The sequence below is a fragment of the Marmota flaviventris genome, chromosome 4 (genome assembly GCF_047511675.1).
Source record: "Marmota flaviventris isolate mMarFla1 chromosome 4, mMarFla1.hap1, whole genome shotgun sequence".
Taxonomy (NCBI): domain Eukaryota; kingdom Metazoa; phylum Chordata; class Mammalia; order Rodentia; family Sciuridae; genus Marmota; species Marmota flaviventris.
The window spans coordinates 139,362,964-139,384,491 of record NC_092501.1 but is presented as its reverse complement, the minus strand read 5'-3'; the positions used below and the strand labels follow the sequence as shown (position 1 = coordinate 139,384,491).

At 39.1% G+C, this 21,528-nt stretch overlaps 1 pseudogene; it reads right to left on the bottom strand.

The window, feature by feature from the left end:
* Positions 1–9,536: 9,536 nt before the first annotated feature.
* LOC114087479 (growth arrest-specific protein 7 pseudogene) lies at positions 9,537–10,449 on the bottom strand (annotated as a pseudogene).
* Positions 10,450–21,528: the final 11,079 nt, after the last annotated feature.

Here is a 21,528-nt window from a genome sequence, read left to right as displayed (position 1 = left end):
ATTCCAACTTTTCCACTGGGCCATGTGCAACACAACTTATTCTGTTCCCCAGAACTTGCTTTCCTGACTGTCATTGGTACTGAATGGGCTTGTAGACACAAAGTGCCATAAGGATGATGGTCCCCATCACCACTCCTCTCCTAGAATCTCCAATCCTCCAGCTGCTTCCACAGTATTCAGGTCTGCAACACTTAATATTATTAAGATCTTAATTCTCCCAAAATTAATTTACAGATTTAATGTAATCTGAGTCAAAATCCTTGCAGATCTTTTTCATAGAAACTGACAAAAGCATGATCCATAGAATAATGGATAAGTGGGATTTTTTTTTAAAGAGAGAGAGAATTTTTTAATACTTATTTTTTTTAGTTTTCAGCGGACATAACATCTTTGTTTGTATGTGGTGCTGAGGCTTGAACCCGGGCCGCACGTATGCCAGGCAAGCGCGCTACCGCTTGAGCCACATCCCCAGCCCAAGTGGGATTTTTTTGAAATTAATAAATTGCATTCTTTGAAAGACCCTGTTACAAGATACACCATGCTTTGCCTGCCTGTGATCTGCCTTTCCCTTCACAGATGCTGCATGATCCTGCTTGGCCTGTATTCTGACAGCTGCCCAGTTCAGTTGGAGCCCCTGCTCCAGAGGCTGGTGTCACCCATGGAAATGGTTAGTGGAATTGTGATTTTTTTACTGCCTTTTAAACACTGGCTGCAAATATGCTAAACTATCTGAACCAGTTCAGAAAAAAAGTAAATGGAAGCTGTTGACTAGCAGTTAAGGTCCAGAAAGCTTTCGGGAAAAGATGTGCCTTCTTTAAATGAGCAAATGTGCTTAGTTAGGTCCATTTCTTGTAACATTCTAGTACTGTGACTACTACCATCTTATTCTGAACAAGCATTCTCTTCACGTCATGGAGCTACACAGAAGAGACAAAACATTGCATCACTGTATGCCATGGGTGTCAGGCCTTCCACCTGAAGACTTGAGATGTTCTGTTGAGGTGTTCCTACTCTATATTAACAGGGTGTTTCATTTTCAGAAAGCTCACCTTGTTATCAGTTGATCTTGGATTGGTCTCTAAAACAGGAGATAAGAAATAAATGGATATGCACATAACTAAAATAACACTTTTTCAAGGTTCTCCCTGATGACATGGGGTTGGGTGGTTATAGCTCAAATAGCATTTCATAAAGAGTCCAATATTGGACACATGAACACGCTTGGATATTTCCATCCTCAACCATGCAGCTCCAGTTCTTCTGTTGTCAGAGTGTTAGTTGGCTACAGACTAGAAATGGAACATCAGAAACATGGCAATAGCCGTGTGTGTGTGTGTGTGTGTGTGTGTTGTGAATAAGTGTTATGCATTCCAGATAAAATTAACACAAGCATAACCAAGTGGGAGGGAAGAATTACTCTTTTTTTTTTTAATTTTTAAAAGAAATTTTGTTTTAGTTGTAGATGGACACAACGCCTTTATTTTATTTATTTATTTTTTTATGTGGTGCTAAAGATCAAACCCAGTGCCTGACACATGCTAGGTGAGCACTCTACCACTGAACCACATCCCAGCCCAAGAATTACTCTTTTATTTAAGATATACTTAGTTTGAGGGAACTAGTTCTTCTAGAGCAGATTCCCAATTGGGAGTTGGGAATATGGGACCTAAACTCAGGGAAGAGAAAAAAGTGGGAGATAACCTAGATAACTAGTCAGCTGTCTAGTACCTAGTGATCAGGGAAGCCATAATTAAAGGAGATGTTCTAGGGGACAAAGATACAGAATGAGAAGAACAAGAAGCTCAGAACTACATCTTGCCATATTTGTAAGAGCGAGAGATTAGAAACAAATACCTATCAATAAGGTAAATGCCCCCAAATTATGGTACATTCGCCTGGATTACTGTCAAGGCCCCATCTCTGCTCTGGGCCAGGCTGTTAATTAAGGGAATACTGGAAACACAGGAGCCATGGGGGATAAAGAAAAGACAAACCGACACGCACAGAGGAAGAGCTGGGGCGGAGTGGGAAAACCAAGCCCTGGTGAAGCTTGACTGACTCTGAGCAAGCTCAGCAAGTTTATTTTTATTTATTTATTTATTTATTTATTTATCTATTTTGGGGGGTGGGGGTACCAGGAATTGAATTCAGGGGCACTCAACCACTGAGCCACATCCCAGCCCAATTTTGTATTTTATTTAGAGACAGGGTCTCACTGAGTTGTGTATTACCTTGGTTTTTGCTGAAGCTGGCTTTGAACTTGTGATCCTCCTGCCTCAGCCTCCTGAATAACTGGGATTACAGGCATGCCCCATGCAGCCTGGCACAGTAAGTTTATTATATACGTTTCATCAAAAGGTTATTTGTGGGAAAGTTTCAGCAAAGCAGGCAATCTGAAGGACCACTGGCGAAATATTAGGGTGATCTTGTCTTGCTCAGAATTCACTATCTCTGGGAAAAGGTGCTGAACTCAAGGTCCCGACTGATAAAGCCTGCGCCTTTGCGTGTAGCCACCCCTGGCCAGCGTTACCATAGCAACTGGGCATCTCGACTTATGTCTTTGCCCAGGTAACTGCCAGCGCAAATGCAGCCACAAGAGAGTCAGAGGCCATGATTTGATTCGGTGGTGCCTGCCTGTAATCCCAGAAGCTCCGGAGGCTGAGGCAGGAGGGTCGAGAGTTCAAAGCCAGCCTCAGCAAAAAGCAAGGTACTGAGTAACTCAGTGAGATTTAAATAAAATACAAAATAGGGCAGGGGATGTGGTTCAGTGGTAGAGTGCCCAAGTTCAATTCCTGGTACCAAAATAAAATAAAAACTAAAAACAAAACAAAACAACAACAAAAATCACTGCTCTTCACAGATTACAATGTAGCAGAAAGAATAAAGAGGTTCTTTCTGTATTTATCCAGATTTTTTGTTACACTGTTATTTGAGAAAATCAGAATGCTTGAAAGATGTACTGCATAGCACTATGTAAAAAAAAAAAAGGAAGAAAAGGTTATGGGTATTATCTATAGTTATGTGCCACATGCACAACATTGATCCCAAAGATTATAATGGTTAAAAATTTCCCATTGATGAGTATTTTTATTACCCTTTCTATGTTTATATAAGCTTGAATATGTAAATCCTAACCATTATGTTACAGTTGCATGCAGTACTCAAAACAGTGACATGCAATATAAGTTTTTAGCCTGGGAACAACAGACTACACTATATAGCCTAGGTATGCTGTAGGCTACACCACCTAGGTTTGTGCAAGTATACCCTATAATAATTGCACAAAGATGAAATCACCTAATTGTGCATTTCTCCGAATTTATTCTGTCAGTGACATATGTGAGTGTTGAGGTGCTCCTACTCTATATTAACAGGTATTTCTGTTACACACACACACACACACACACACATACAATATACAGGCACATGCAAGTATAAAATATGTTGGCATACACATGCATATGTATAAGATGTTTCTGTAAGGAACACATAGTATTACATGGATGAAGAAGATTTTTCATAGATTTTTTTTGTACTTTTGAGGATTTTTTTTTTTTTTTTGAGTACTGGAGATTGAACTCATAGGTGCTCTACCTCTGAGCTACATCCCAAGATCAAAGCACCAACAGATTCAGTGTCTAGTGAGGGCCTCTTTTCTGATTCATAAATGGCACCTTCTAGCTGTGTCCTCAGATGGTGGGAAAAGTAAACAGCTCTCTCATTTTTTTTTAATGTTGCCAATTCCATTCATGAAGTCTCTGCCACCATAACTTAATCACTTCCTAAAGCCTCCATCTTCAATACTGTCACAGTGGTGATTAAGTTTCAGCATATGGATTTGGGAGAGACACATTTAGACATAGCACTTCTGCTCAGAAATGAGGGGATCCCAAGATCCACCAGCACTGAGTAAGGAATAGGGAGACATGTGTAATGAAGTTCCCCAGAAGAAAGTATTAGGGAGAGGGGACAGGGGTACTTTTGTTGAGCTATGACTGCTGTAGAAAGGTCAAGCATGGGGAAGTCAGAGGGAAAGGTCATGTTGAAGAGGTGGAGGTGAAGAAGAGAGAAGCCATGCTCCTAAAGACCTTATCTAAAAGGGAGAAGACCTACTACTTTTTTCATAGAGGAGAGAAAAGTCTGCAAGCAAAGACTTTTGCCTGGTAGTGTTCAATGCCTGCTTCCACCCTTACAGTGGAGTTTCTAAAAGGCAGACTATGCCTACCCACAATTGTCTCCTCAGCATAATACCATTTCTGGCACTCACCAGCATCTTCCTACTCCCCTTCCCACAGTAGCCAGAAAAGTGCTGGACCATTTTACAACCCTGAAACACCTATTGGTGTTTTCTTGTGAAAGTTACAATTTTTATGTAAAAGTGTATTGCTACCTCCTTCACATTAGTTTTGCTATATATGTACTATAACCTGAGAACATCCTTTTATTATAATTTAAACATTCTAGTAAACGTCCAAGCTCTTAGTACAATTGTTAGAGTTTGCATGTTACTTAAAATTCATATCACATAGCATTTTTATGTGCATTTTCCACAAATATATTACTATGGAGATTTTTAGTACTGTGGCAATAAAAATATTTCCAAAGTTTCAGTTTCTGTAATCTGTATTCATAAATAATGAATTGTCAACTTAGAAAGCTTAAAAATAACTGAAATATAGTGTGTCATACACTATTCTAAATGCATACATATTTGACTCATATCTGTTAAGCTGTCTTCAAATGATACTATCTGTATTTTATAAACTGAGCAACTGAGGCTCAGAAGGGCTTTGTGTATTGCTCAAAATCCTATACCAGGTAAAAGAGAAAGAGCTGGAATTTGAATCCAGGTAATGTGCCTCCAGAGTCTACTCTCTGAACCATAATGATGCTGACTTTGAACTTAAAGGGCTGTATGTCTTGCAGACGATGCATGAATACAGGTAACTTCAGGAGGCCTTGAATGTTAAAAGTATAATGGCTTTGTTTCATCAGTATAAAACAAGGACATAAAATGTAATAGGACTTGCAAACATGTGTGTAATATATATTGGTGCAAGTAAAAGACACAGAGTTGTATAAAGGAAAGCCCAATGACCTTCCCATCAGATCTCACTCTACCCAACTCCTCTGAGGTAACCCATGTTGACACCATGAAATGTTTCCTTCTCCCTTTTTTAAGAAAAATATTTATTTTTTAGTTGTAGTTGGACACAATACCTTTATTTTATTTATTTTTATGTGGTGCTGAGGATCGAACCCAGGGCCTTGTACGTGCCAGGCAAGTGCTCTACCACTGAGCCACAACTCCAACCCCGGAATGTTTCCTTTTGCAACATTCTTTGTGTTTCTACAAATATATATACATGTATACCCGTTTTCCTTCTTGCTTCTTCTTTTGCTTCTCCTCCTTCTTTTCACAAAATGAGATTGTGCAATACACATGTCCTTGCTTTTTTCTACTCCTTTGAAACAGGGAAGCACACTTCATCTAGGTATTGTAACCAATTTCTTTCTGAGAAGTGGAAATTTCCTCTTCTGGTATCAGGGAAAGACCTTTAGGAAAAAATGAACCCTGCCCACCAAATGGCCTGACTGAGTGAGGGCTGAGATGACCATTTGGCCATTGTGGGGACACTGTACTGCACAGAACAAGGGACATCACTCTAATACTGTGAAACCTACTGGAATTGTGCCTTTGATACATCGTTTCCCCTATAATTGTTAATAGGAAATCCCACAAAGCAAAGGCACTTGTGTATCTGTCCTTTGAGGCACAGGTCCCTGTGCTGCAGTGTGGGTCACGCATTCATGAAGCCAGTCCTGTTGGTGGTGTCCAATAGTGGGGTAGAAAAGAAACATTTGTTGGCTTGCCATTTTGCCAAATAATAATAGTCATCATTTTGACTGATGACTGATCTTTTTTTTTTCTGGTTTGCTTTACTATATTGAACATCTTTCTAAAATAAACTATGAGAAAGCCATTCTAATTCAATGGAAGAGATGCTGAAGGATTCAAGATTTTTTTTTTTTTTTTAGAGAAGGAAAAGTTTATTTTGGCTTATGATTTAAGAGGTTCAGACCATGGTCAGGAGGCTCCATTGCTCTGGGCTTAAGGTAAGGTAGACCATCACAGCAGAAGGGCATGGTGGAGGAAAATTCCTCAGCTCAAGGCCCAGGGTGACCAGGAAACAGAGAGAGAGGGAGGAGCCAGGGACAAAAATGTATAATCCTCAAACCACATCCCTAGTAACCTACCTCCTCTAGCCACACCACACCTGCTAACCAGTAACTGAAGTTACCCAGTAAAGAAGTACTTTCAAATTAGTAATCCATCAAATGAATTAACCCACGGATTATGTTACATTCTTATAATCTAATCATTTCAACTCCTGTATTAACATACGAGTTTGGGGGATAGCTCATCCAAACCACAAGATTCCACCTCTGGGTTCCCAAAACTCATGTCCATTTCATAATGCAAAATGCGTGTTGTCCATTTTCAAGAGTCCCCATAGTCTTAACAGCTCCAGTTTTGCCCAAAAGTCCAAGTCCAAAGTCTCATCTGAGGCTCAAGGCAAACTTTTGATTATGAGCCCCTGTAACGATCAAAGGCAAGTTGCATATATCTAATATATATTGGCACACAGTAAGCATTCCTATTCCAAAAGGAAGAAATGGGGGCATAGAAAAAAAGTGATGGGCCCAACACAAGACCAAAATCCAGCTAGGAAAACAAGTCCTGTAGCTCCAAGTTCTGTATTCAGTGCGCATAAGGGCAAAATATGATATTCAAAGAGCTTGTGCAGCTCCACCCCTATGGCCTTGCCAGTTGCAGTCCAAATGGTCTTTCTCTTAAGCTGGCTCTGTCCACAGCCAGCCTCTTTACCCAGCAGATGTTCCATGATGTTGGCATTTCTTAATCCAGAATGTCTGCAGTGCATCTTTGGCTTCCTTCTCAGAGCCTCGTGCATTGATCTTTCAGGGGCTGCCTGCAGGGATTCTGACCTGCTGCACTTTCCCTGGCCTCCCAGGCCTTTCTCTGAAATTTCAGTGTAAACTTCCGGTATCCCTTAATTCCAGCGTCCTGCATCCATGCAGAACTAGCACCATGTGGATGATGCTGAGATCTGAAGTCAGCTCAAGCTGTAGCCTGGCCCCCTTAGACCATTACTGCAGTGACCTCTGAATGCCTGGACAATCAAACACAGTGAAATGAATCCTGGGGAAACTTCTTTCTAGGCAACCCTATGCAAGCCTAGGTCCAAGGTCTCTCAAACAAGTTTTCACTTCTGCACCCTTGAGCCTGCAATGGGTGTGGTTTTGCTGACTCCTGAGATGCCCTCAGGGTATCTTTCCTTTGTCTCAGCAAAGTACTTAACTTCTCTTTATTGTTGACCATCTTTACAGTAAATTCCTTGGCCCCAATTTTACCTGCGCTTCTTTGACCAACAAAGTTTTCCAAATCTCTCTGCTTCCAATTTTCACAGTAAACCTAGCTAAAATCTGCCAGCAACACCCAGGCCACCCAGTCCTGAATGCTGTGTTTCCTTGAAATTTCTTCCACTAGATTATTAGTCCATTACCTTTAAATTTACCTTCACAGAAAATGTCAGGACATGGGCAAAATGTAGACAACTTCTTTGCTGGAAGGTAACATGAATATTCTCTAGTCTGATTCCCAATAGAGCCCCCATTCCCCTCTGAAAACTCATGAGTACAGTCTTTACTGGCCACATTTCTAACAGCATTCTGGTCTTCTGAGCTCCCACCAGAATTGCCCATTAAGCTCTGCTCACAACATTCTATGGCTTCTCCAGCCCATATCTGTAGGAACAACGGAAAAGCTCCGCCGAAACAATCGTTTACCTGGCCGAGATTTTATTAGCAGGACGTCCAGGCCAGTCGTAGAGGCCAGTCGCAGAAGAGAAGGGGGTGGAGAGGGAGAGGGAGAGGGAGGGAGGGAGAGAGAGAGGGAGGGAGGGAGAGAGAGAGAGGGAGAGGGGGAGAGAGCAGGATTCAAGATTAACATCCATTATTAGCAATGTAAAACGGAGGGAAAGATCCATGAATTGTGCTCATAGAATTCTGCCCCCATGAGAGATGGAAGGGTCAAGCCGAAAGCCATCAGTGGGAAAGATGGGCTCTCAGAGCAGGGGTTTCTGGCTAGAAGCTGTTCCTTGCTCACTGTGTCAATTTTTTTCTCCCAGCCTCCTCAGGCTGATTCTCTAGGCTAAGATGGTGTTTGCTGAGAAAGAAAAGTGGCGGGCTGAACCCAGGGGTAGTGCTGAAAAGCTTCCCAAGTTATGCTTGCCTCAGGCTTCTCTAGGGAGGATGGACAGAAGGAAGAGAGGTGCTGGTACTAAGCGAGGCTCCGTGCAGGGCTCTGGAAAGTTCGGAGGAGCTGGAGGCCCAGGTGGCAGGACACACCTGGATAGCAATGAGAGAGTCTGCAATGCTCATACAAGGGACAGCAGTCCAAACCCTATCATGCATAAGCAGATGGAGTTAACAAAGACTTGCCCTAACCTGTCTCTCATGTGCGACTGACCTAGCCCTATTAAGCCCTTGGTAGGCAGCCTGGGAGAGCAGGGGTCAGGGTAGCCCAGTGTTGGACAGGACACCATGGGAGACAGACCCCATGTGGTTTCTGGCTCATCTCCATCTCTCAAAGCTTTTAGACATGCACACAGCTGAAGGAGGTCTCACGGGTGGGTGGAGAACTTTGGAAAACTCCCTCTAGTGAGGCTGGGCAGGGGTGGCAGGGTGGGGGTGGGGACGGCCTTTAGAAAGCAGCTGAGGAATGGAGGGATCGGGATTTCCAGAGACTTCAGAGATGATGCCTGGCCTGATAGGATCCATGATTCAATGCTGCGGTTGGGGCTAATTTGCCAAATGAGGTAGTTCCATCCTGACCTCTCTGGGCAGGGTTGGTCAGGGAAGACAGAAAACAGGCCTTCCCAAGACCCACGGAGATGAAAAGTGGCCAAGAAAAGCCAGATTTGGGCTCCCAGAATGCAATGAGAAAAACAGTGAGGGCCGTAAAGGATTCTAGGTGCAGGCTGAGCTGACGGCGCCTTCTATCCATGATTCTGACCCTGACATTGGCTTGGAGGAGGAGACAGCCCTTCTCTGATCTTCCAAAGCCCGGAGATAAAGGGACCAGCTGGAGGATGGGCTTTGGGGCATCCAAGGGCACAAGTGTGTGTCGGCCACCCCTATGGAACTCAGCAGGGGCCACAAAGTTCCAGCCTCAGTTTGTTCTCAGAGCAACAAGCACAGCACGGGGTTTGGGGGGACTTCAGTCTTGGAGACAAGGGCGGGGTTTCAGGTCTGTCTTCTTGGCCTGGGAATATTTGGGATTCCCCAGCTGAGCCATCCAGATCACCCTTCTGGAATTGCCAGCTCTCTCCTCTCTCCTCAGTGGACAGGAGAGTGGGTGGGAGGGCAGCTTCACCCAGCGGGAGCCACCACCCCCTCTCCACGGGACCCCCAGCCCCTCTCCTGGGCAGGACCCCCGGGGCCGCACAAGCGGTCTAGATCTCCATGTCCACGGGGCGAATGTTGCCCGTTTTGTGCTCTCTGACCCACAGCTCTCTGTCTTTGGCCGGGTCCACTTTTCGAAGCAGTTGGTCCACAGGCTACACTGTGCTTTGGTTGAACATGTCTGTCTCATGCCGCAGCTGTGTGTGCTGACACAGATGTTGCCGGATCATCTCCACCCTCTCCACTTCCAGCCGCTCCAACTCCAAAGTGGTGGTCACCATCTCTTCAAACCACTTGGACTGTGCCTGATTGTAGAGGTCCACACAACGCATGAGGTCATCACCAGCCTGTGTGGACTTTCTCCGTGCCTTCTTGATGTCCTCCTCTGTCTTGTTGCTCAGCTTGATCTCCAGCTGCTGGGTCTTCATCTCCAGGTCTCTCTGCCGCTCTGTGAGGGCTTTCCGGGCCTTCTCCACCAAGGCGGAGCGGCTGGCGAGCTGCTTGTGGAGGTCAGCAATATGGTGGTCACACTTTTTCATGTCTTTCGTGAAGTTCTCACGAAAGTTCATTAGGGGCTTCTCTACCTCGCTGTGAAGCTTGGCGGAGAACTTGAGATGAACCTCTGCTTCATCTGCCAGACTCTTCTTCCCCTGGGCCCAGGCTTCTCCCAAGGACCCTTCCTCCTGTGCAGCCAAGGAGTTCTGAGAGAGCTTAGCCAAGTTCTTTGCATATTCTTCTTCAATCTTTATCCTCTCTCGGACGAATTCAGACATTTCTTTCTGCATTTGTTTGCCCTTCAGTTGCTTTTGGAGCAGCAGTTCGATCCCAGCCACCGTGCCATTGCCTTGGGGATCCTTCTTATCAGCCCAGAAGTAGTCACAGTAGCTCCACTCGGTTGGCTTTAGCAGTTGCTGTTCAGGCATGGTGTCTGGGTGAGGGAATGTCACGCAATTTATCATCTTCTCTGTGGGGTCAACTTTATTTTCAAGATTTTATATTTTGTCTTCATTGCCTGAGGTTCTGTCTTCCAAATGGTCTTGTCTGTTGGTGATACTTTCCATTGAACTTTTAAGTTGGTTTAGTGATTCCTTCACTTCCAGGATTTCTTCTTTATTTCTTTTCAGGACCTCTAATGTATCTTTACAGAAGTGATCTTTCATCTCCTGAAGCGAATCTGTTATTTTACTGCTTAACTCCTGTAGCTGCTCTCTTATACAATTCTTTAAGCCGTAGAACAGTTTTACTAAATACATCCTGAACTCCTTCTCTGACCTTTCTTCGATGGGAGCAGCTTGGTTTGTTTGGAGCACTTTATTCCCTTGTTTTTTCATTTTGTTTGTGTGTCTTCCCATCTAGCTGTGTGGATCTGAGGTTTCTACTCTGTAGATTTGAAGTGTCCCTGAAAGTTCCCAGAAACTCGCAGATCCAGGCTCTGGTTTCTACAGGCTCTGCCACACTGCAGGACCCAGAAGGCTCACCGGCCGAGGACGATGGATGAATTCCTGATGACTGATCATTTTTCAGTGCTTTTAAAATGCTTTTTCTTTTTTTAAAAATTTTTAAAATACTTTTTTAGTTGTCAGTGGACTTTATTTTGTTTATTTATATGTGGTGCTGAGAAGTGAACTCAGTGCTTCACACATGCTAGGCAAGCACTCTCTTTCTACCGACATTTAAAAAACAGTGTGAGATTTGATTCATTTCTGGGGAAGAGTAACAGGGATTGAATTTAGGGGCACTTGACCACTGGGTCACATCCCCAGGTCTATTTTGTATTTTATTTAGAGACAGTGTCTCACTGAGTTGCTTAATGCCTCGCTTTTGCTGAGGCTGGCTTTGAACTTGCCATCCTCCTGCTTCAGCCTCTTGAGCCACTGAGATTGCAAGCGTGTGCCACCGAGCCCAGCTGTGAGATTTGATTCTTAAGAATAATTTATAGCTTGGGACTGGGGTTGTGGCTCAGTGGTAGAGCGCTTGCCTAGCATGTGTGAAGCACTGGATTTGAATCTCAGCACCACATATAAAAATAAATAAATATAAGGGAAAAAGAATAATTTACAGCTCATGTGACAAGGCAAAGCCTCCTTTAAAATATTCATTGTCTTCACTGCCAGAGGTTGGAGGGCTATGAACCATCACTCACAGTAAAATATCAGGGTAGACACCATGCACAATGAGATCCCCAAGATTTCCAGGGCAGAGCAGCCTCCTTCTTCCCTTCCCCAAGAAAGTTAATGGAAGATACAAATCAGTAGCAGAAACTTTTCTCTATCATTTCTGCAGCATTTTTTTCTGCTGCTTTCAGATGAAAATATTTTAAAGTTTAATCCCCTTTTTCCATTTAATTTCTTTCACAGCATTTTTTTTTCTATCCAAGTACTTGAAAATTTCTGTTTTCCTAACCAGCTTTTCTTGTCACTAGGACTTGGAAAAGTGTGATAAATACATCTAACATAAAATTCACCATCTTAACATTTTTTGTTTGTTTGTTTGTTTTTGGAACAAGGGGTTGAATGCAGGGGACCTTTATCACTGAGCTATATACCCAATCATTTTGTTTTTTATTTTGAGATAGGGTCTCACTGAGTTACAGAGGCTGGCTTTGAACTTGTGATCTTCCTGCCTCAGTCTCCAGAGTTGCTGGGATTACAGATGTGCACCACCATACTGGATACATCTTGACTTTTTTTTTTTAAAGTAGTGTTAAGTGCTTTTATATTGCTGTACAGCTGCCACCAGCACCATCTTTACAAATGCTCATCTTGCACAACTGAGATTTTGCACCCACAAGATAACAACTTCAATTTCCCCCTTCTCTTGCCCTTAGCCAGGAGGATTCTACTTTCAGTCTCTGTCTGATTCTGCCTGGAATAGGATTATTCTAGGTACTTCATGTAAGTGGAATTATACACTTATATTCTGTGACTGGCTTATTTCACTTAACATAACAAATTCAAGTTTCATTTATGTTACAACATGTGGCAGGATGTCCTTTCTTTTTACATCATACTTGGTTTACCCATTCATCCACTGATGAACATCTGGGTTGCTTCCACCTCTTGGTCATTGTGAATAATGCTGCTATGAACACAGGGATACAAATATCTTTTCAAGACCCTGCTTTCAATTCTTTTGTGTATACATTCAGAAGTGGAATTAATGGGTTTTATGGAAAATTAATTTTTAATTTTTGAGGAAGAGTCATATGGTCTTCCATAACCACCACACCATTTTGTATTCCCACCAATGTATAGGGTCATGATTTCTCCATATTCTTGTCTTTGCTTATTTTCTGTTTATTGATGTTTGACATCCTAATAGATAAAAAGTGATATATCATTATAATTTCTTCTTTTCCCTAATGATTAAAGGTGTATGTTTTGTGTTGCTATAGCAGAACACTTGAGAATGGCTAATTTATAAAGAACACTTATTCTCCCATAGCTTGGGATATTTGGAAGACCAAAATTAAAGTGCTGGCCTTTGGTGTGGGCCTTCCTGCTGCATCCTCACATGGCAGAAGAGCAGAAGACAGCAAACCTATTCCAGAAAGCTATATTCATAACATTAATCCATTCACGAGGGTGGATCCCTCATGACTTAAAACTATCTAAAAGGCCACATCTTCCAACACTGTTGCATTGGGGTTTACATTGGGGTTTACGTTTCCAACACATGAATTCTAGAGACATATTCACATCACAAGAAATGTGTCACTATATGGGCTAATACGGACATCTTTTCATGTCCATTTTGGCCTATATATCTTATTTTGGAGAAATGTCTAGTAAGTCCTTGTCCATTTTTCACTGGGTTGTTCTTTTTGTGGTTGTTGAGTTGAGGAATACCTAGAATATATATGTATATGTATAATATCTAGAATAAATATATATAATATTACAACTCCATATATATATATATATATACATATATATATATGTATATATATATATATATATACATATACATATATAAACTCCTTATTAGATATGTGACTTGCAATTACTTTCCCCAATTCTGTGGCTGCCTTTTCATTCTCTTGGTTGTATCATATGATGTAGTTTTTAATTTGGATGTAGCCTATTTACTTGTTTTCTTCTGAAAAATCTTACAATTTTAGATCTTATGTTCATGTCTTTGATCTACTCCTTTTTTTGTTGTGATAAAACAAACATACTATTTATCATTTTAACATACTATTTACCATTTATAAGTATACATTTCAACAGTCATATCCTTTTTTTCATTCTTGGGATGTCATCCTGGGGAGAATAATCACAGTTTTGATTGTTTGACATCTAAGCAATGGCAAAATCAATTGTTTATAAATGTGAAACCATTCATCCTTTTAGCATGGTAAGGTCATGACAGTTGAGATGAGGCAATCAGCTAATACTATGGAGAGATAACACTAAGATCCCCCCTGCTAGGACCCCATGTGTCTTCTCTATTTCTGTTATGCACTAACCTAAACAAACTCTTAAGATGAAATACCAAAACTCTCAAAAGATTCTTTTCTTGATAGGTAACCGTTGTTTTCAGTTGTTAGAATCTCGTAAAGTTTACCTTCTCCCTGTACCCTGGAGAGCAAGTTTCTGTCTCATTATAGACATTTATTAAATGGCCACTTTTGTTTGGCAGGCAACACAGAAGAGTTTATAGTGCCTAATCAGTAAGCTAGATGACCAGTTCTTTGTCCTTTTAATGCTCTAACCACTACCTTGCATGAAAAGGTCTTTTGAGACAGATGCAATAGTTTTGCAGAAGCAGAATTCTATTTATCTTCATAGTTGGCATGGGACAACTGGAATTTCTCCTGATCCATGGGTGAGTGACATCCTAAAGGATATGGGCTACAGTTCTCACTCTCTATCCTGTCACTTGTTCATGTAAAGGTGGGGAATGTCTCCAAAATATTTTTGCTTATATACTTTTGATGTCACCATTGAGAACCCATTTCTAATATTCTTTATGATAATTATAAGTCACTAATTGTGAAAAGCCACTGCTAACATTAATTAGCAAAGTAATGTTGATGGAGATATGAATAACCAAGGTAGTAGGCAAAGATTGTCAAAGGACTGCCTGACTTGAGCTGGTGATCTCATGGGCTTCTGAAAGAAGGAAACAATTGAGTTGTGTCTTGAGGAATGTCTCCAAGTTTTTTTAGAGGAGAAAGTCACAAAACATTCAACGTCAAGGAGGCAAGAGAGAGAGACTTGCATGTGGCTAAAGCAGGCTGTCCATCTATTATATTTGAAAAATAAACTGCAGTAAGGGTCAAACAGAGTAAAACCTATAATGGAGTTTGGGCTTTGACCTGAAGGGAAGGGAAGCAGGGAAATAGCAAGACTAGAATGGCATTTTGGAAGTTTGGGAGGGTTTTGTTAGAAAGGGATGGGGCTGGAAAGAGAAGGCTATTGTGTGGATATGGAGGGGTATGAGGTAAAGGAATGGAAATGGGATCTTGGGCAAAGTCAGTTGTGTATTTGACTTTTGTCCAGGAGCCCAGCCTCTGGTTTGTCTCCTTCTATTGGCAGTCAATTCATCCCTTTTTTTCCCCCCACAGTAACTAATTAAACTATTGGTTGATTTGAGCATTGCCTCCTCTTCCTGAGCATCCCCTCTACTGAAAGCATTGCATTTTCAAAAGGAATGCCTTTGAAATGCTAGCAGTGCCTTCAGCAACCTACTAATGAAAGAGCCCTGCAAATACACCCATGCCATAAAAAGGAACTGCAACTTCCCTGCTAAGGAATCGAATGAAAAAGCTTACTGCACCATCTCTGAAAGGTTACCAATTCCTGTTCTTTACCTTGGGCATCAAATATAGTAAACAGTGATATTTGGTTACTTTATTTTATTAATTTATTTTTAAACCCCCCCCCCTCTTTTTTTTTTTTTTTTTTTGAGAGAGAGAGAAAGAATATTTATTTTTTAGTTTTCGGCGGACACAACATCTTTGTTTGTACGTGGTGCTGAGGATCGAACCTGGGCCGCACGCATGCCAGGCAAGCGCGCTACCGCTTGAGCCACATCCCCAGCACCGTAGGTTACTTTAAAGAGGTTTGTTATAGGAGATAAGATTACTTACTTTTGACCAACAATAAAAAAAAAAAAAGAAAAAAAAAAGATTACTTACTTTTGAAATTTAATAATAATTTCCACTTAATAAGTGATGATGACATGCCAAGAAATGTATTTGGAGCCGTATAATGTTTTGAATGATCACAACACCTGTGAAAGGTGGCTAATATTATTATTTATGTTTTATTGATGTTTAAAATGAATGTTTGGAAGGTTAAGTAATTTGCCCAGTGTTCCCAGTGTAGGGTTCGGATCTAACTTAGGTTCATAGAATATCAAAATGTGCTCTCTTCTTTTTTGCAGTTCTGGGAAAGTGCTCTACCCCTGAGTTATGCTCCCAGCCCCTAAATGCACTCTTTACGCAATCTGACACTGACTTTGTTTGTAGATATATTGTATGTGTACTCTAGGTAAGTCTGTTTACTTAGAGGTCCTAACTCATTTTTAATTAGGTTTCTTTCTAATTGATTTCAGGTTGTTTCTGAACATTAGATGTTCATTTTTTTCACGAAGGAATCATGAGACATATTAATCTTTTTTTTTAAATTTTTTATTGTTGGTTGTTCAAAACATTACATAGTTCTTGACATATCATATTTCACACTTTGATTCAAGTGGGTTATGAACTCCCATTTTTACCCCATATACAAATTGCAGAATCACATCAGTTACACATCCATTGATTTACATATTGCCATACTAGTGTCTGTTGTGTTCTGCTGCCTTTCCTATCCTCTACTATCCCGAGACATATTAATCTTTAAAATTTCCTTTATAACATTGTGCCATGCAAAAACTCATACTAATTGGTCGATAAATTAAAATACTTAGTGATGTCATTATCCCAAATTATGTTCTATAAAATCATATTAACGCTGGTTGTGTGGGGGTGGTAATTCCTACTGCTGGCAAAGTAAAAGTTGGGATAAATTTACCGAAGAGAAGTTTTGCAATATGTACCAAAATTTAAAAATCTTTATACTTTTAAAAAGTTTTTATTTGCTCCTTTTTAGTTAGGTATTTTGACATATTATATATACATAGAGTATAGCGTTCCCATTCTTGTGGTTGTACATGATGTGGAGTTACATTAGTCGTGTATTCATATATGAACATAGGAAAGTTATGTCCAATTCATTCTACCGTCTTTCCTATTTCCCAAGTCTTTATACTAAAAAGCCTAAACTGTATACAAATATATACAAAAGTAGACAGAGAACATAATGTACTATCATGTGTCTGTCACCTGGTTTTAGTAATTATCAACTTGCGATCAACTTGTTTCACATACCCAATCTGCTTTTCCTTACATCTGTATTGCATTGAGCTAAATCCTAGTTACCATGTTCTTTTTCCTAAAAACATCATTTTATATATGCTGTTGTTTTTACTTGTATTTATATTTTCATATTTTATATTGAAATGTAATATACATTCATAAAATGTGGGGCACACAAACTTTCACAAAGTAAACACACTGTGTGATTAATGCCCACATTAAGAAACAGAGTACTCCATTTCAGTCAAAACTTTTTTAAAAATATTTTTTAGTTGACACAATACCTTTTTACTTTTATGTGGTGCTGAGGATCGAACCCAGCACTTCGCATATGCTAGGCAAGCTCTCCACTGCTGAGCCACAACCCCAGCCCTCAGTCAAAACTTTTAACATAACCGTTATACCATTATTGGACTAAAAGTTTAACAATAATTGTTTAATGTTATTGAATGTCCAGTGTTCAAATTTTCAAATGTCTCATAAATGTCATAATTATTTTTTGTAGTTTATTTTCTTGAACCAGTATCCAAATATATATACACATGGCAATTAGTTAATGGGATAATTTATTTTAATACTTAGATTTCCTCCTCCTTTTCTCATTCCCGTTGGAATTTATTTGTTTAAGAAACCAGGACATGCATCTCTGGATTTCTTGTAAATTGGTACTTGCATCTAGAGGCTTGATAAGGTTAAGGTGAGGTTTTTTATGGTAAATTAGAACAACATGCTGCTATGTTCTTCAACCAGATGTTTAAGTTCAATATCTAGATCAGTTATTTTTATAAGTGTTTAAAAAATGATGATACTGTAATGCCATATTTTTTTTCTTCATGTATTTAGGTGGACTATTACTGCTCTACTGAAGTTTATGTAAAGCAGGTAGGGCAAATGATTAATTCTTTCCCTTTGTCAGTTTTCAAAATAGTGACTTGGCTTATTATTATTGCAAAGGTGACTAAGTGTTTTGGTTTTTAGAATATAGTATTAACTCATGGATTTAAATATATTCTATCTGTTCTAATTTACTTCTCAATTGTTCAACAGTACAGGTTTGTTAAATAAATTATACTATATCTACACAATGGAATACTAGTATATAGCCCCTAAAAATAATAATGTAGACATATATTTATTCATCTGAAAGTTATTCATGATATATTTTTTAAAATTTTTATTTATTTTTTCTTTAGTCATTCATGACAGCAGAATGCATTTTGATATATAATACATACATGGAATGTACATACATCAATCATATTGTCTATTCTAATGATATTTTACTTAAAACTAATTTTTAAAATATTAAGTATGTATTTATGGTACCAAGTATTAATATAATGATAAGTGTCCCCTCTATGTTATTCCCAAGCCACCCATATTCCTTCACAAGAGTCTCCTACTTTTGTGCATCCTTGTATATTCTTACTAGGATTTCTAGAGCTGATTATTTGGTACATTGGTACAGCTCTATAAGGTTGTTATGGTCATTTCCTGAGCTTCCTCCTTCCTCCTTGGCGCTTATCAACTAAAGGGTTAAGTCATAGCTGGGGATCCCAAGTTTGAGGCCAGCCTGGGTAACTTAGGGGAGAGAGCATATCTATATATATATTTTTATAATTAATATCATAAAACATAACTTTTGCAAAATAAAATGTACATGTAAATATATGAAGAATATATTCAGGATAGATGTATATCAAGGCATTAAAGGTCATTTTCTCTAGTAGTATAAGTATGAGTGATTTTTTTCCTTTCTAATCTTTACTGAATAGCCAGATTTATCTAAAATGAGCACATTATTTGTATAGCAAAAAACTAAAATGTACCTGTAAGCTAGCTTTATTTCAGAAAAAAAAATTTTTTTTTTAAGTAATGTCAACATTTTTTCAACAGCTCCATCTGCTGGTTGCTGAATAAAGTTAATTTAAAAAAAATTAAATTTATTTATTCATTTATTCTAATCAGGTATATATGACAACAGGATGCATTTTAATTCATTGTACACAATTGCAGCACAATTTTTAGTTTCTCTGGTTGTACATGTATGGTGTAATGCTACATCATGTACAACCAAGGAAATGAAAAGTTGTGCTGCAATTGTGTACAATGAATCAAAATTTTGTTTGTACTCAATAGCATAGCTAGAAGAGACAAAATTCCTGTGTTAAAATAAAGAATTAAAAAATGTCTATGAAGAAGTCAATTTAATTTAAATAAAAAGTGATACAAACTTAGTTCAATATTGAGTGGCTTACTGCACTCTGCCACCAAAAAAGACTGCTTGCCTAAAACAAATGTGTGAAACTGAAAAATCTTTTTGATATTTTTGGCCTTTTTACAAGACAGAACTCTTTTGGTAAAAAAAAAAAAAAGAGCTGGAGTAGCTCAGTGGTAGGTATTGCCTAGCACATGTGAACCCCAGGGTTCAATCTCCAGTAACACATACCCCGACATGTATCATTGTAAGTATGCTTCTGGTTTTAAGTTGAACTGCTTGTCAAGAATTAGTTCTAGTGACTAATCATACTATTGCTTAAATTAATCTTCATTTATTTTCTTTTTAAAAAAATTTTTAGTTGTAGATGGACACAATACCTTTATTTTATTCATCTATTTTTATGTCGTACTGACAATAGAACCTAGTGCTTCACATGTGCCAGGCAAGTGCTCTTCCACTGAACCACAAACCCAGTTCTTCATTTGTTTTCTTACATAGATGAACCAGTCATACTTGATACAAATATGAAACTTAGTCTTTGTTCTATGTCAAAATAAAAATGTGAACATAAAATATCTATATCCATAGACATGTTTCTGCTATATAAAATACTGCATATGTACATATATTATACACACAATATGCATTTATGCATATATTTTTAATTTTTAATATTTATTTATTTTTCGGCAGACACAACATCTTTGTTTGTATGTGATGCTGAGGATCGAACCCGGGCTGCACGCATGCCAGGCGAGCGCGCTACCGCTTGAGCCATATCCCCAGCCCATGCATATATATTTAAATGCAAGCACCTTAACTGGTGTTCTATGTCAAAATAAAAATGTGAACATAAAATAACTATATCCATAGACATGTTTCTGCTATATAAAATACAGCATATGTACATATATTATACACACAATATGCATTTATGCATATATATATTTAAATGCAAGCACCTTAACTGGTATTAGCATAATCTTTAACAAACTTCAACAGTTGCAAAAAATACACAATTAAACAGTTGGTTATTTATTATAAATTGTTAAATAAATAGCATTTTTGACTGGGGATTCCAGAATCTACTACTGTGTTGTCCAGTAGAAAGTTATAAAATACATGTGTTTACTGTGCACTTGAAGTATTGACTAATGTAAATTGAGATGTTATATGTGTAAAATTCACAATAGAAACAAAGAAGAAAATAGTTCATTAATAAATTTTTATATTGATTGCATGTGAAAATGAAAATATTTTGAATATACAGTGTTCCCTAAAAATATTAAAATTGCTGGGCAAGGTGGCATATGCCTATAATCCCAGTGATTTAGGAAGCTGAAGCAGGAGGATCACAAATTTGAGGGAAGCCTCAGCATATTAGTGAGGCCCTAAGCTATTTAGCAAGAACCTGTCTAAAAAAAAAAAAAAAAGGACTGGGGATGTAGCTCAATGGTAAAATATCCAAGGATTCAATCTCTAGTATCCTCCATCCAAATTAAAGTTAATTTCATCTTACTTCTTAAAATGAAAATATTTAAATTGCATACATACTTCACATTGTATTTATGATAGCAGTGTGGCTTTCCAGTGTAATGGAGGACTAACTTCAGGGGCTCAGAGAAGGTGATCACCATGCTTCATTTGATAGCCTAATGCCTAAAGTACTGCAAAATTAGTTCCTATTGGATTTGGTCTCTGCTAATGGATAGTAAGTGTTATCTTTTCCAAGTAATACAACCACATTATAGCAAGTTTTCTGAAGAGCCAATGCCTTAACCTAAGGAATTATCTAGTGAGAATTTTAGCCCAATTGCAAACTGGCAGTCTTCGTATTTTTGGACCAAGTGGCCTTCGAATTACATCGATTAGGTAATAGTGTTTGTCTCTTCATTTACTAATGAGTTGTCCAGCATGCATTACTACATCTGATAAATGTTTTACTATTATTTGCAAACCATGCTCTAGTGTAGCTGGCCATGTTCAAAACTTGGTAGGAGCAATGGAGGTATATTTAGGGCTCTTCATATCAACTATGTACATTCCTGATGCCTTCCAACTTCCCAACCTCTTGACCATAACTACCTAACCTACCAAAAAAAAAAAAAAAAAAAAAAAAAGTCTAGGTAGCCAAAATATGAGTTGTGTAATGGGCAGAGTAATGGCTCCCCAAAGATATTCATGTTCTAATCTGTGGAACTTTTGGCTTCATATTACATTACATGGTAAAGGGAGATTAAGGTTGTAGATTGAATTAAGTATGCTAATCAGCTGATACTAATCAGCTGATCTTAAATTAGGGTGATTATCCTGGATTATCTGGGGGGCATGTAATCACAAGGGTCTTAAAAGTGGATGACAGAGGCAGAAGGGATTCACAGAAAGAGATGTGATAATGGAAGCAGGGTCAGAGAGATGCTGTGGTCTCGGCTTTGAATCAAGAAGTGTGGTGAGC